The sequence below is a fragment of the Manis pentadactyla genome, chromosome 6 (genome assembly GCF_030020395.1).
Source record: "Manis pentadactyla isolate mManPen7 chromosome 6, mManPen7.hap1, whole genome shotgun sequence".
Lineage (NCBI taxonomy): Eukaryota > Metazoa > Chordata > Mammalia > Pholidota > Manidae > Manis > Manis pentadactyla.
In genome coordinates this window covers 8,671,142-8,685,850 of record NC_080024.1, presented here as the reverse complement: position 1 = coordinate 8,685,850, position 14,709 = coordinate 8,671,142, and the positions used below count along the sequence as shown (strand labels likewise).

The window sequence follows — 14,709 nt, the reverse complement described above, 5'->3', positions numbered from 1 at the left end:
CAGTTGTATGCACTAAGCGTTAACAAGTGCTTAGTGGCTGATCAATTGACTTTTATAGTGTTGTACTTTATGCTCTGAATTGAAAAAGTTTTCACAAACGAAGATAGAAAAGAACGCGTAAGGAGTAAAACCTTGATCTGATTCTGAGCAACTTCTAAGTATTGAGAGTACATGACTCAAACCCTCCTTCTAGGTGATTTGGGCACATGCCCCTCCCCAGAGATCAAGGGAAGACCCCAGATGATTTCTCCAGTTTCTTTCTTTGATCCATGTCAATATCAAAAATTGTCAACCTCTGGGCAAGAGAGGTGAAGGGGATCAAGAAGTATAAACTTTCAGTTGTAAAATAAGTCACAGGAATGAAAAGTACAGCACAGGGAACATAGTCAATAATATTGTGATAACTTTGTGTGGTGGCAGATGGTAACTATACTTATGGTGATGAGCATTTTGTAATGTATATAAATATCAGATCACTACATTGTACACTTGAAACTAACATAATAATATGTCAACTACACTTCAATAAAAAGTATAAATATGTAAGTAAAACTGTCATCCTCTATACCAAAAAGCATGCAGGCTGTTCCTTCACAGTGTATGCAAGATTAGGGAGCTAGAAACCCGCACAAGCTTTAACACAGATTCACTCTTCCCTGTGCTCTAATCCTGCAGGAACCAAGTGGCCCCGAGGATCATGAACTTGTCTTCTGAGCGCTGCAACATATCAGATAGGCTGAGGCTTAGAAGCAGCAGCGAAGGCCTCTGTGTACACGGTCACTTTCTCCTTTGCCACATTCATCACCATCATCATTGTCACAATAGTGTCACAGAATTAGAACTGAGGAGAGAGGTCCGAGACATCCTCCTCTGCCACTGTCTGCTGTGCATCTCCTCCTGCTGCGGCCTGGGGGTGGTTTTCCAAGGGATGCAGGCCCTGCTGGCCAGCAGCCCTGGGCTGATATGCCGGGTGGTGTTTGGGGCCCAGCTGAGTGTCGGAGAAGGGATCCTCTTCACTCTGGCCTTGATGGCTGTCCGCACTTACCTGGCCATCTGCTAGCCATTGAAATCACTGTCCTTTGTGAATTCAGTTAAACCTAGGATTCTGGTTGGGGCTTGGACAATCATTATATTATACTCAAGAATGTGTGCTTATTTCTTACAGAGGGCACTAACCCCACTCAGGTTGAAGTTTTAAAATCTGAACCCCTTTGCCCTGTGATCTTGAACAGCCTTCCTGCCAGGGCCATTGGTATGGTTTTCCTTTTCTTTCTTCCATCTATCATTTTTATAAGTTAATCTCTGATATACCAGGAAGGGAAATGAGCTGGCCATTTTAATAGGTCAAATATCAAAGCAAGGAAAACAGTCCTTATTCATTTAGTGCAGGTGGTTTACATGTTATACCAGCCCTGATATTCATAGGTTTAAGAAAGATGTGTGGAGTGTTTTTCTTTGCTTTAAATCTAGTGCTTTTTGGGGTCTTTGCATTTGCCCAGTGTTTTAAGCCTCTGATCTATGGGCTCCAAAATAGAGAGCTGCAAAGCAGATTATATGATTGAGTATTCTGTCAACTGTGGTGTGGGCGCATGATGAAGAGCAGCTTGACAGTTTAAGCCAAAACTCAGACATTTGAATTAATAACTCTAGTCCTAATAGACCATCAGCTAGGGTTGAAGATTTGTCTTTTACTCAACCTAAAATTGGTGCCTTGATTTGATTTTGAGAGCAAAATGGATGACTCAAGATTATTTGTCTGTTTTACAAACTTTGCTGCTGCATACACTGAATTGGCCTCAGTGAAATCATGTTATATCTTTAATTCTAAACCCAGGTCAGCATTTTTGGCAGCATGCCCTACTCTGCTTCGATTGTTAGGCTGCTTTTGAGAATGTACTTGTTTTTAAAAACAGAAATCGTGTTTGGTTAGTGTGGAGAGAAGTCTGTGAATTATGTCTCTTATGTGAATTAGGGATAGGCTTAGCTACACATAATAGCAAAACAGCAACAAAAAAACAGTGATTTTGAAAAGTTTGAGATTGACATTTTTCTTATGTAAAATAAATCTGGAGGTACATAATCCAGGCCTATATGGCAGCTCTGAGAAAACAGGTTAATTCTCTTCTAGTCTGCCATGACTAGTATACTACCTCATGACCCAAGATGGCTGTTAGTGCTCCTGTCATCACATTTATACTTCAGCCAGTAGGAAGGAGGAAGGGGCAAAGAGAGATCCGCACCCTCCTTCTAACAACAGTTTCTAGAAGTTACACAAAACACTTTTTAAAATATATAACTGGCCAAATTTTAGTCATATGGCTATGCCTGGTTTTAAGGGGGTATGGGAATAAATTTTAGCTGGGTTCAGTATCTCAGATAAAAATGAAGGTTCTTAATACTTAGAAAGGAAGGAAGAATGGACATCAGGAGGTAATCAGGGCCCATTTTCCTCTCAACCAAATAAAGTATAAAGAAGGACAATGGATGGATTATAATCATCACAAAAATGTACTCTACCTTTCAATATTATATAGAGTTAACTGGTCAGGATTTCAGAAAACTTTGTGTTATGTTAACAGTTCTCCAAGAGAATGGGTTCAAGAAGAATGATGAACTGGTTTAAACATGGGAATTCACTCACAATATAAATCTAAGCCAGTTTGAAGCAGCAGTACAAAATATTCTTTCACTGAAGTTTACATATGATATTTCTTTAAATGAAATGCCCATTTCTGAGTCAGTCAGGATTTAGTTCTAGAAACAGGAATCATCACTCTAGGTATTTCAAACAGGAAGGATTTAATGCAGTAATTAGATTTAGAGAGTGGAAATTAGGGTTGGAGGAGTGAAAATCAGGGGCCACCAATGACTGATGTCAACACAAACCACTACGGCTGTGGTCTGGAGTCAAACAGCTGCTCCAACCACTGTCTCTGCTGACTCATACCCCTTATATCTTTGTGACTTTGCAAAAGAAAGAGCAACAGGAAAATGGCCTCTAGCTCCTTCCATCTTCCAAATCTCACGGGATTGCCTCTAACTGGTGGAAGCTAACTGTCATCCAGACCCTAAGAATAAAGGAGTGTGGGAAATGTCATTCTTAGTTTCACAGACTTGGCAATACAGGAAGTTAGCCCAAAAGGAGGATGAAATGAGAATTGAATGAGCCAATCCATGGGATCCACCATGACAACATTTAGCTTTTCTTAAATCTATTTTTTTAAGAATTAAAGTATCATTGATACACAATCTTATATTGGTTTCAAATGTGCAACACAGTGGTTCAACAGTTACCCGCATTATTAAATCCTTACCCCCTCTAGTGTAGCTACTATCTATCAACATAGTGATGTTACACAATCACTGACTATTATCTCCATGCTGTACTACTGTCCCTGTGACAAACTTTCATTGTGATTGTGAATTATTGTGCCCCCTTATCCCCCTGCCCCTGCCTCCCCACTTGGTAACCACTAATCACTTCTCAGTGTCTATGAGTCTACAGCTGTTTTGTTCCTTCTATTTTGCTTTGTTTTCATATTCCACAAATAAATGAAATCATATGGTATTTGTCTTTCTCCGCCTGGCTTATTTCACTGAGCATAATACCCTCTAGATTCACCCTTGTTGTTGCAAATGGCAAGGTTTCTTTTCTTTTTATGGATGAATAGTATTCCATTGCATATAAGTACCACATCTTCTTTATCCATTCATCTACTGATGAACACTTAGGTTGCTTCCATATCTTGATGATTGCAAATAGTGCAGCAATAAACATAAGGGTGCACATATCTTTCAAATCAGGGATTTTGTTTTCTTCAGGTAAGTTCCTAGAAGTGGAATTACTGGATCAAATGGTATATCTATTTTTAGTTTTTTGAGGGACCTCCATACTACTTTCCACAGTGGTTGTACCAATTTGCATTCCCACCAACAGTGTAGGAGGGTTCTCATTTCTCCTCATCCTCGCCAACATTTGTTGTTGTGTCTTTGGAATAGTGGCCATTCTAACTGGTGTGAGGTGTTATCTCACTGTGGTTTTAATTTGCATTTCCCTGATGATTGGCAATGTGGAACATCTTTTCATGTGCCTGTTGGCCATTTGTACTTCATCTTTGCAGAAATGTCTGTTCAGGTCCCTTGCCCATTTTTTAATTGGGTTATTTGTTTTTTGGGGATTGAGGCCTATGAGTTGACAACATTTAGCTTTATTTATAGGTAGAAGCAACAATAACAACAAGAAAACAGGTACCATGTATCGAGCAATTATGCTCTTGACACTATGAAAGCCATTTTATATGCACTATGTCAAATCTCATGACAATTTTATCATGTAGGCATTACTATTCCTGATCTACAAATGAGAAAAAGCTAAGGCTAAGAAAGGCCTTGCAGGAGGTTCAAAGGTCAGGTTCAAATATGCCTCCCCTTAAGATTTGGCATATACACAACTTGACTCAGGGTGGCCATTTCATTACTGTTGAGAGCTGGACCAATTGCTTGGGAAATTTGGACCTCAGTTCTCCACTGACTTATGGAAAAGAGCCTCTTTTCACCCATTGCTCTGATTACAATTCACACCTTAGGCCTCCCATTGTTTTCAGATTCTAGTGGCTTCCATATCATGTCTAGCTTCCATTTTGGCTTCCAGTTCTTGTCTCCTTTCTATGTGTTCAGTCTGTCTTCCTTCTTCCTCCAACTCCAACTCTAAGATTTTAAAATACCACCTTCTCTTTTCCATTATGCAAGTATCTCTCTGGGACAGGTACCAGGGCTTGTTACCTTGGTCTCCCAGCACCCAACATAATGACGTAGATGGCGGGCATTCAATGAATGGATGATGAAATGGACTCATCAGTCAGTAAGCATGCCCTGTAACAAACTCCCTCCCCCACAAAACCAAGCTGTCTCTTTGTTTTTGTTGAAATATTAAGCAATCTGAGAGCCGAGAGTGGAAGAAAAACTAAAAAAATGTACCAAGCTTAACTCAATTATAAATCCTAGATCTCACATACACAATTTAATTTGTCCTTCAAATTTTAAAACTATTTTTTGATAGCAAAAGATAACTTCTACCTATAACATTGATTGAGTGTTAGAATGGTAGTTTTCAGCTTTCAAATGTGAATTATTATTTTAAAAATTAATTTATTTGAAATTGAGACTATGCAGTGCCAAATTCGGAAGTTAAAAATGATATTTAGTGAAAAGTCTTTTTTTTTTCTCCCCATTTTCCTAGGTCCCCATTCCCTTCTAAAACAGTCAAAAACTGTCATCAACTTCTTGTATTTTCTGTAAGAGATAACCTACAAAGGGCAAATTATTGAGAATTTCCCATTTATAAGATAATTTTAATTTTGAGATCATAGTCTTGAATTGAAAAGTTGTTTTAACTGGTATTTAGAGTGGTTGTTTATGTCATGAATGACATCAGTAATAATCTTTGTCATGATGTGAAAATCCTTTGCACCCCTTAGAGAACCTTAAACTTGGGCAAGATACAGAAGGAAAGGGAACAGAGGAAGTGGTGGCCAAAGTTACTTGCAATTAGTTGAGACTTCTTGTAAAATGTTCTTTTCCTTTATAGAAATGGTGCAATGATATTGAATTTAAAGTCAGAAAGGGTATAGGTTTGGGAGAGATATTCAGAGAAGACATACTTTACAAATAGCTCTATGAAAATAATTACTCAAGAAAAAATGTGAATTATCTCAGATTTCCCAAGTTCTGATGTTATTTTCATTTATTGTAACTGCAACCATATTATTACTGCATGAAACTATTTCTAGATTTTATGTAAATATGCTATATAAACACTTATCAGCTAAGAATGAGCTTGGGTAAAGTCCCTAAAAGCAAGAACAAAAAAGTGGTTCATAATAACCATGATAAGAAAATGTTGAATGAACCCAGGCCACTGTGTAGAAGAAAATCAAGACTGTAAAAGCATTTTGTTTTCCTTTGAGAAGGTCAAAGGCTAAGGCTAGAACTGCCTACTTGACAGCCAAGCAAAGATATATATGCAATGGAGAGAACTGTATATTTCCCCCCGGGTGGGGGTGGGGAAAGGGTGGCAGAGTGTTATTACAAACCACGAGGACTGGTGGGACAGACCTGGCCTTGGAGTTGTTGGGAAAGAGCCATCCAAAAAGACTGCTTGCCAAAGGAGAGAGACCCTCTGCAGGAAGAGGCTCAAAGTTGCCATTGGCTGCAGAGGATGATATGGGATGAGACGCACCTGGCAAGGATTGACTGAGGATCCTGCGGAGCACCAAAGAAGAAGAAGAGTCATCACTGAGATTCCGCCCCACCCAGAAGATGCAAGCACTGTATCTACCCTTGGTTAGAATGGTCTCTCCTGCCCCTTATAGCTCCTCCCAAACTCCACCTCTTCTAACCCTGGAGGAGTCACAGGCAGCCTGGGAGCACACAGGTAGCTGACTAGAAACCTTAATTCCATCTGCAACTTTAATTCCCCCCTAAAATGTAGCAAAACACATCCACAGGTTCCAGGGATTAGCGCATCATTATGGGGGCAAGGGGTGTCATTGCTACTTATGGCATTTGCTCAAATGAGATTGTACTTTGGAACTGAAAATGACCAAAGGACTTTTGATTATTCAAGAGTGACTAGGCAAAATGCAAGGCAAAACTGTAATGCAATAGCACCTCACACCTATTTGGGTGGCTACTATGAAAAACATGGAAAAGAATGGGTGTTGGCGGGATGTGGAGACACTGGGGCTCATGTGCAGTCTTGGTGAGATTCTAAAATGGTGCAGCTGCAGTAGAAAACAATATGAAGATTCCTCAAAAAATTAAAATACAAATACCATATGATTCAGCAATCCCACCTCTGTATATCTATCCAAAAAAATTGAAAGCAGGGTCTAGAAGAGAGATTTGCATACCCGTGTTCATAGCAGTATCATTCACAATAGCCAAGAGCTGGAAGCAACCCAAATGTCCATCAATAGATGAATGGATAAACAAAATGTGGTATATACGCCCATTGGAATATTATTCAGCTTTTAGAAAGAAGTCCTGTCACATGCTACAACATGGGTGAACCTTAAGGACATTAGTGCTGAGTGAAATAAGCCAGTCTCAAGAAGAAAAATACTGTCTGATTCCAACTATGTGAAGAATCTAAAGTAGTCAAATTCATAGCAACAGAAAGTAGGACGGTGGTTAGTGGGAGGGGCTGGTGCTGGGAGGAGGTGGGAATGGGAGCTGTCATTTAATTGGTACAGAGTTTCAGATGAAGTTTTTTTCAGGTGAAAAACTCTGGAGATCTACTGAACACTACTGAACTGTGCACTTAAAAAAGGTTCAGATGGTACATTTTATGTTATGTGTTTTTTAATTGCAATTTTTTAAAAGCATGGTAGACAAAAACTATGGGTTCTAAGATCTAACCCAAGTTTTCAAGGGATAAGGTTGAATCCACAAACAGGGTTTGAATGGCCCCTGGGGAAAAGAATCAGGTTGTTTCCTGCTGCTATCCTACCATATCCTGCCATTTCAATGTAACGGTTACAGCTAACTATAAACAAGGCCAGTATTCATTATCCAGAATTTGTTAAAGGCAAATTTTGAAGGAAATGTTATTTCTAGCTATGGCATATATAGGTATACCCATTGCCTAAAGCTGAGTATTATGCATATGCTCTGTGTGTATAAACTTATATTTATGTCTATATGCATTATACTGTTATAGGACCATTCTTGGCCAATTGAATCTGGCATATTTCAATGACTTAAGATCAGATTGGCCTTAGTTGTAATCATTATACCTATAGTTTATGTTGCATTAAACTTTTTTTAATTCAAAAAACTCTCAATTACTTGTGCCATAGACTGAATGTTTTTGTCTCCTCAAAATTCGTATGTTGAAGCCCAGTTCCCAGTGTGATGGTATTTGGCGGGAGTCCTTTGAGAGGTGGTTAGGTCTGAAGACAGAGGTTTTTATCTTTTTAAATTATTTAAAAGAAAACAAAAGAAAAAATAATATTTCATGACACATGAAAAGTTTATGAAATTCAAATTTCTATGTCCATAAAGATTTTTTAGGACACACCCACACCCATCCACTTAAGTATTCTTTATAGCTGCTTTTGTATTATAGCAGCAGACTTGAGTAGGTGCGTGGCCTGTAAAGCCAAAATCATTTACTGTCTGGCTCATTGCAGAAAAAGTTTGGCAACCGTAGCCTTGGAGACAATACCCTGGCAAAACATGAAATTTGATGACTTTGATTTGAAATGCTATTCAGAAAAACTGGACTTTGAATATATTTAAGGCACACCCTAACCAACTAATATTCTTGGCATACATCTTTTTTATGTGCCCATAAGTGATGTAGGATTTAAAAAAACCCATCTGTCTAAATAGGCTTAAAATCTGTTTGAATAAGTACACAGTGCAAGTCCTAAGAAAGAAGAAAGCATGTGGCATAGTTTAATTTGCAGCCCTTTTCTCCTTTCCTTACAACATATAGTGTCTTGGACTCAATAAAATATGGTCACGTAAAAGATAAAATGTGAAAGAAACAATTCTCTGGAAAAGCCTTTGAAAGGCTACTTATGATTAGCAGGCTTGCTGAGTCAGTAACTCTTTCTTGCACTTAGTCCACCCTGGCAAAATAAACTTAACACGGTGGGCTGTGACTTCTCTTAGTGGCTTAGATACCTACCAAGGCCTCCATGGAGAAGTTTTAAGTCTAGGGCGTTCTCTGGACTTCATTCAACTGTAGAGGGGCCCTGGCAGCAGGAATGCCCTGGGGAGGTGCTGTTGCTAATCTTGCTGAGAAGTGCTCCTCTCCACCCCAGGAAGGGTAGCTGCTGCCAAAGAGGTCTGGGATGAGTTCAATTTGTTCTGTGTTCTCTGTTGTCAGCACTTCTGAGGATGGCAGGTGATGTGTCCTCACTTTAGAGAATTCACCATTGCTTTCCGATAAAACACGGAAACAAATGCTCTAAGATGAAACAGGCTGAGCTCTTTTTTTTTAAATCCTCACCTACTCCTGCAGTGAAATACTAGTCTGGATGAGAGGAAAGAAAGCAGGCAGTTTGTTCTAAATCATTACACTGACTTGAAGGGAGAAGGGCTCTCGCTGCACCGCATGGCCTTCTTCTGGGTGTTACACCTTTAAACAGGCCTTCTACTACAAAGGTATTTGCAGAGAAAGTCTAGCAAATACCTCTGTTACCTTCAAAATTATAAATAACAAGAATTATTAATTTAGGGACCATATAGATAAGGTGGGACCAAAATGTGGGTCTGACTTTGGCTGGGGGTAGGGGTCAGACTACTAGATCATGTCAGGTTTATTGAGGCATACCTGACATGCAAAAGCATCCACCCCTTTTCGATGGAAGTTCGATGAGTCTTCAGAAGTATATAAAGCCCCACAACATCAATATAACCAAGACACAGAACAGTTCTATCACCCCAAAAAGTTCCCTTGGGCCCCTTGGCAATCAGTCCCATTCCCCCACCCCAGCTCCCAGCAACTACCAATCTGAGTTTAGTTCCTCTAGTCTTTCCTTGACATCATAGAAAGGAAATTACACCGTTACCAGCTGTTATAGTCTGAACTGCGTTCTTCCCAAATTCATATACCTAAGCCCTCACCCCCAGTACCTTAGCTATGACTGTATTTGGAGATGAGACCTTCAACTAGATTGAGGTCAAATGAGGTCAGATGGGTGGATCCTAATCCAATATGACTAGAAAGGTGTCCTTATAAGAAGCAGAGACATCAGGAATGCGCAAGAACAGGGGAGGCCATCTGAGGCCATGGTGAGAGGCAGCTGTCAGCAAACCAGGAAGAGAGCTCTCACCAGAAACCAGCCCTGCTGACACCTCGATCTTGGACTCCAGGCTCCAAAACTGTGAGAGTAAACTTATGATTGAAACGTTTAGTCTGTGGTGTCTTGTTGTGGCAGCCTGGCAGACTAACACACCAGCATTTGAGTCTGGCTTTTTTCTATAATGATCTTGGAATTCACCCATGGTGTTGCATGTATCAGTAATTCGTTATTCTTTAATGCCAAATAGTATTCCACTGCATAGATGTACCACCATTTGTTTACTAGTTTACCTGTTGATGGACATTTGGGTTATTTCCAGTTTTTGGCCATTACAAATAAAGTTGCCATGAGCATCCATATACCTAGAAGGGGGTTGCTGGATCAAATGATAAGCTTATGTTTAATTATAAAGACTACCAAACTGTTTTCCAATGTGGCTGTACCATTTCATATTCCCATCAGCCATGCATGTGATTTCTAATTGTTCTGTGTCCTTGTCTACTCTTGATACTGTCAGTCTTTTCCTTTTTAGCCTTGTTAATAGGTATGTAATGCTATCTCTTTGGGGCTTTAATTTGCATTTTCATGATAGCCAGTGATGTTTAGCATCTTTTTATGTACTTTCTTTGCCAATTGCATATTGTCTTGGATACGGGTCTTTTCAAATGTTCTGCCCACCCCACTTTTTAAAAAATAGGGTGTTTTGTGTTCTTAATTATTGAGTTGCAAGATTTCTTTATACATTCTGTATTCAAGTCCTTCGAGAGATACATGTTTGTAAATATTCCTTTCTGGTCTTGACTTGATTGTTGTTGTTTCTTCCCCTAGTAGTATCTTTCAAAGAACAGATTTTCATTCCGATGAAGTTTAATTTATTCTCTTTTTTTCCTTTAATGCCTCATATTTTTTATGTCCTGTCTAAGAAATCTTTGTCTAACCTATTATCTTTTTATTAGTTTAATGTGACTGCCATAACAAATTACCACAAATTGAGAGGCATAAGCCAGCACAACTTTATTATTATCTCACAGTTCCATGGGTCAGAAATGTGTGTTCTTTGACCGGTTTCTCTACTTTGGGCCTCACAAGGCCAAAATCAAGGTGTCGGTGGGCTGGATTCTTACTGAGAGGCTTGAGAAGAATCCATTTCCAAGATCATGCAGGTTGTCATCAGAATCTAGTTTCTTGAAGTTATAGAGCCAAGACCCCTATTTCCCTGCTGGTGTCAGCCAGGGCTGCCCTTGGCTCCTAGAGGGCTGTCTCTCTGGTGCTTGAATACGGATCCCACCCCTAGAGCCAGTAACAGTGCTTGGACTCCTCATGGCTGGAATCTCTAACTTCCCTTCTGCGGCAGCTGGAGAAATTGCCCTGTTGTAGGGGTCGTGTGATCAGATTAGGCCCACTCGGATGCTCCCCAAACTCTAAAGTCTGTAGTCTTAAGAACATCTGTGAAGTCCTTTTGCTGTGTAACTTCACCTATTCACAGGTTCTAGGGATCAGGGAGTGGACCTCTTTGGGAAACCATCCTGCTGACCACAGTCCCAGATATTTTCTCCCATGTTTCTTCAAGAAGCTTTATTGTTTTGCATGTTGCAGTCAGGTCGGTGAATTCCCGCATAAACATGAGAGTCGCAGGAGCTGAGCTTACTAAGTTTAAAGCCTCCTGTTCCTTTCTCAGAACCTGTGGGTGAGACAGGATGAGGCATCTGTCTCTAAGCCAATGGGCACTGAGGACCCGGCCACCCCTGGGATTCCGTCTGCAGGCATAAGACCTGGCGAGTCTCTCAGTGATAAAGTGTTTTGTGAGGCACCTGGGCTTGCGCTTCGGTCCTCCCCTGGGAGATTCTTTGCAGGGGCACCCTGGCTCCCCAGCAGTTGAATCCTGCCCTGCCCTACTCCTGTCACCACAGTGCTTTCTGGAAGCTGTGGGCTGTCGGTAGCTAGGGCTGGAGGGAATCCGGGTCCTTCCCCCCTGCAGGGCTTTCTGGCCCCGTCCTGTTCGGCGCCCACCTGTTAATGCAGGCAGGCCAGCAGGGGAGGGCCAGGCCCTGGAAGCAGATGAAATATGGCAGCTGCTGGCCCTGCCAGCAAAGGTGCTCTGCTTTCCAATGTGGGGGCAGAGACTCTCCCTTTAGGCAAACCCCGGTCAGGCTCCTCTCTGCTGTCTTCACCAGACCATGTGGACAGAAGTAACACAGGCCCGTCACAGTGGTGGCACCCCACATGGGAAAGGGGGCTATTGATCTATCAGAGTGGAGCAATGCTCTGGGAAGGGAGAGGCCCAGTTACAGGCAAGATGGACACAGGCAGAAGGGAGTTTGGTGGTAAAACCACTCACCACATGGGGGTTCGGCCTGGGTGCTCAGAGTGAGACCCCACTAATGAACAGGGGTCACAGGGAAGGAACATGCTTCTGGGGAAGCTCTGGCTACCGCAGGCCAGCTGGTCAGACTAACTGGGAGAAGAGAGTCATTCCACCCACTTGTTCATTCATTCATTCATTCAGCAAGTATTCACGAAGCACCTAGGAACCTGACGGGGTACACTGGCAAACAAAACAGACAAAAAAAGTTTGCCCTTATAGAACTAATGGTGACGAGACAGACAGCAAGCACAATAAGCAGATGACTGTGTGCAAGAACATGAAGGAGCGTGCAGGGACACAGGCGGCAGGTAAAAGGGAGTAGGGGAGACGGGTTGGGGATGGGGCAGGCTTCCTCGACAAGCTACAAGGAAGAACCTTCCAGACACAGAACACCACTGGTAGAAAGGCCTGAGCAGGAGGGACTGGCCTTCCAGGATCAGCCAGGAGCAGAGGACCCAGCAAGGGAGAGGAGAGAGGAGGTGAAGCAGATAGGGTCTGAGGGGCTCAACAGGCCCAGTCTGGCTGCTGGGCTGGGAACAGGCTCTGTGGGGAGGGGGGGCAGTGGGGAGGAGGCTGGGGTAATGTACAAGTGGGGAAAGCGGACAGGCTCCTGAAGAGCCCAGGCAGCAGTGGTTTTCCAGTGGAGCTGAGGACATGCGGCCAATCCTACATTCGCACCACTTACATGCAGATGTGGCAAATCACGGGCCAGCTGTTTGGAGGGCTGTGACTCTTGTCTGGAAGGCCACTGGGGCTGGACCTTGGGATGAGTCAGGAATTTCCACCCCGGGGAGCTGTGGGAGGAGGGTGTTGGGAAGTGAGGTAGGGATGACTGCCTTGCAGAGAATGTTGCTGAGAAAAATATCCCCCTCTTTAAAAAAGGTCCCCTGAAATGCAAACTACGTCAAGGAAGAAGGAGGCAGCCAGTCTCAGTCCCACTCACCTGCCTGCCTCGGCATATGGTCTCCCCTGGGCTGGGGCTGGGGTTACTGCTCTCTTTGGGGGATCCTCCTGCTCGACCTTGGCCACAGTGCAGGATTCTGCCAGCTTGATGGGAGTTCTGCTCTTCCCCAGGAGGGAGTATGAAGCACTGGGCTTCAGCTCCACAGGCCACTGACGGGCAGCTGGTGAGGGAGGACCTGGGGCAATGCGGGTCGAGGGCAGGGAACTCTCCCTTAGCTCAGGCGATGGCACTGACTTGGCTTTACTGACCGGCCCCTGTGTGCCAGGCACTTTACATACGTGGCTGGATCAAATGGTACTACATTCCTTCTGAGAACTGAGAATGATTGATTTGGGGCACCCTCCATTATCTGTCAATGTAAGGAAATGTTATACCCTCCAGAACGGAGAGGGCAGGTGTTCTCTTAGTAGAATAAAACCCAGTCATTTCTTAGTCTCAATAAGTGACTTCAGTGAAATAGACCATGTTAAATAGTTACATACAAGAAGGTGAGGTAGAGGGACTCTGCCCATTGAATAGAACCGTGACTCTTTCCAGGGGATCAGGAGGAGGTGTCAGAAGGAAGTTAATTCTTCAGAGCAAGGTGTGTTTTGATTTTGGATAGTTTATGACAGAAGCTGCAGCCTGGAGCCAACTCCCACCATGCCCAGATACTCTGTGCCACCTCCCCTGGGTATAGCCCTGCCTAAAGGTAAAGAGGGAGGGGGGTGTTTATACTAGGGGCAACCCTCCACCCCCAGCCCCAGCACTTCCTGTTTCCCCTCCTCACCTGGGCCCTAGATGGTGGGTGGTCCCAGTGCATCTTTCAAGGTGTACCTCCTTGGGGCCCCTGGCCCTCAGCCCCAGGCACCTCCTGTCTTGGCTTCGTGCTTCCCCCTGCGGCCCCTGCCGCAAAGCATGCCTACTTGGGAGCTGTCAATATTCTGGATTCCTTGTTTTTCACAACTACCTGTAGCCCAAATATAATGGGGTGCCTGGCAGCCATATCAGGGTGACTTCACATTTAAATATAATACCAGCCCAGTATGCAAAAGCCTCAAAGCAAATATAAACATCTCAAGTTTCTCAAGACTGATTCACAGCAAAGGCTCTTAGAGATCATCTCCTCTCATACATATACACACTGGAATATCACTCAGCCATCAAAAAGAATGGGAAGCTGCCATTTGCAACAGCATGGATGACCTAGAGGGTATTATGTTAGGCGAAATAAGCCAGACAGAGAAAGACAAATACCATGTGATTTCACTTATATGTGCAATCTGAAAAACAAAACAAACAAAACCAAAACAGACTTCCGAACACAGAGAACACACTGGTGGCTGCCATGAGGGAGGGGAGTGTGGGATGGGTAAAACAGGTGAAGAGGATAAAGAGGGACAAACTTCCAGTTATAAAATAAGTCAGCCACAGGGATGAGAGTACGTGGGGAATACAGTCAATAACGTCATACTAACTTTGTATGGTGACAGGTGGTAACTACACTTATCATGGTGAACATTTAGCAATATGTATAATCGTTGAATCACTATGCTGTACACCTGAAACCAATATTATATTGTATA

General features: G+C 42.6%; 1 pseudogene; it reads left to right on the top strand.

The window, feature by feature from the left end:
- The first annotated feature begins 697 nt into the window (after positions 1–697).
- Positions 698–1,562, top strand: LOC118925496 (uncharacterized; annotated as a pseudogene).
- The last annotated feature ends 13,147 nt before the right edge of the window (positions 1,563–14,709 follow it).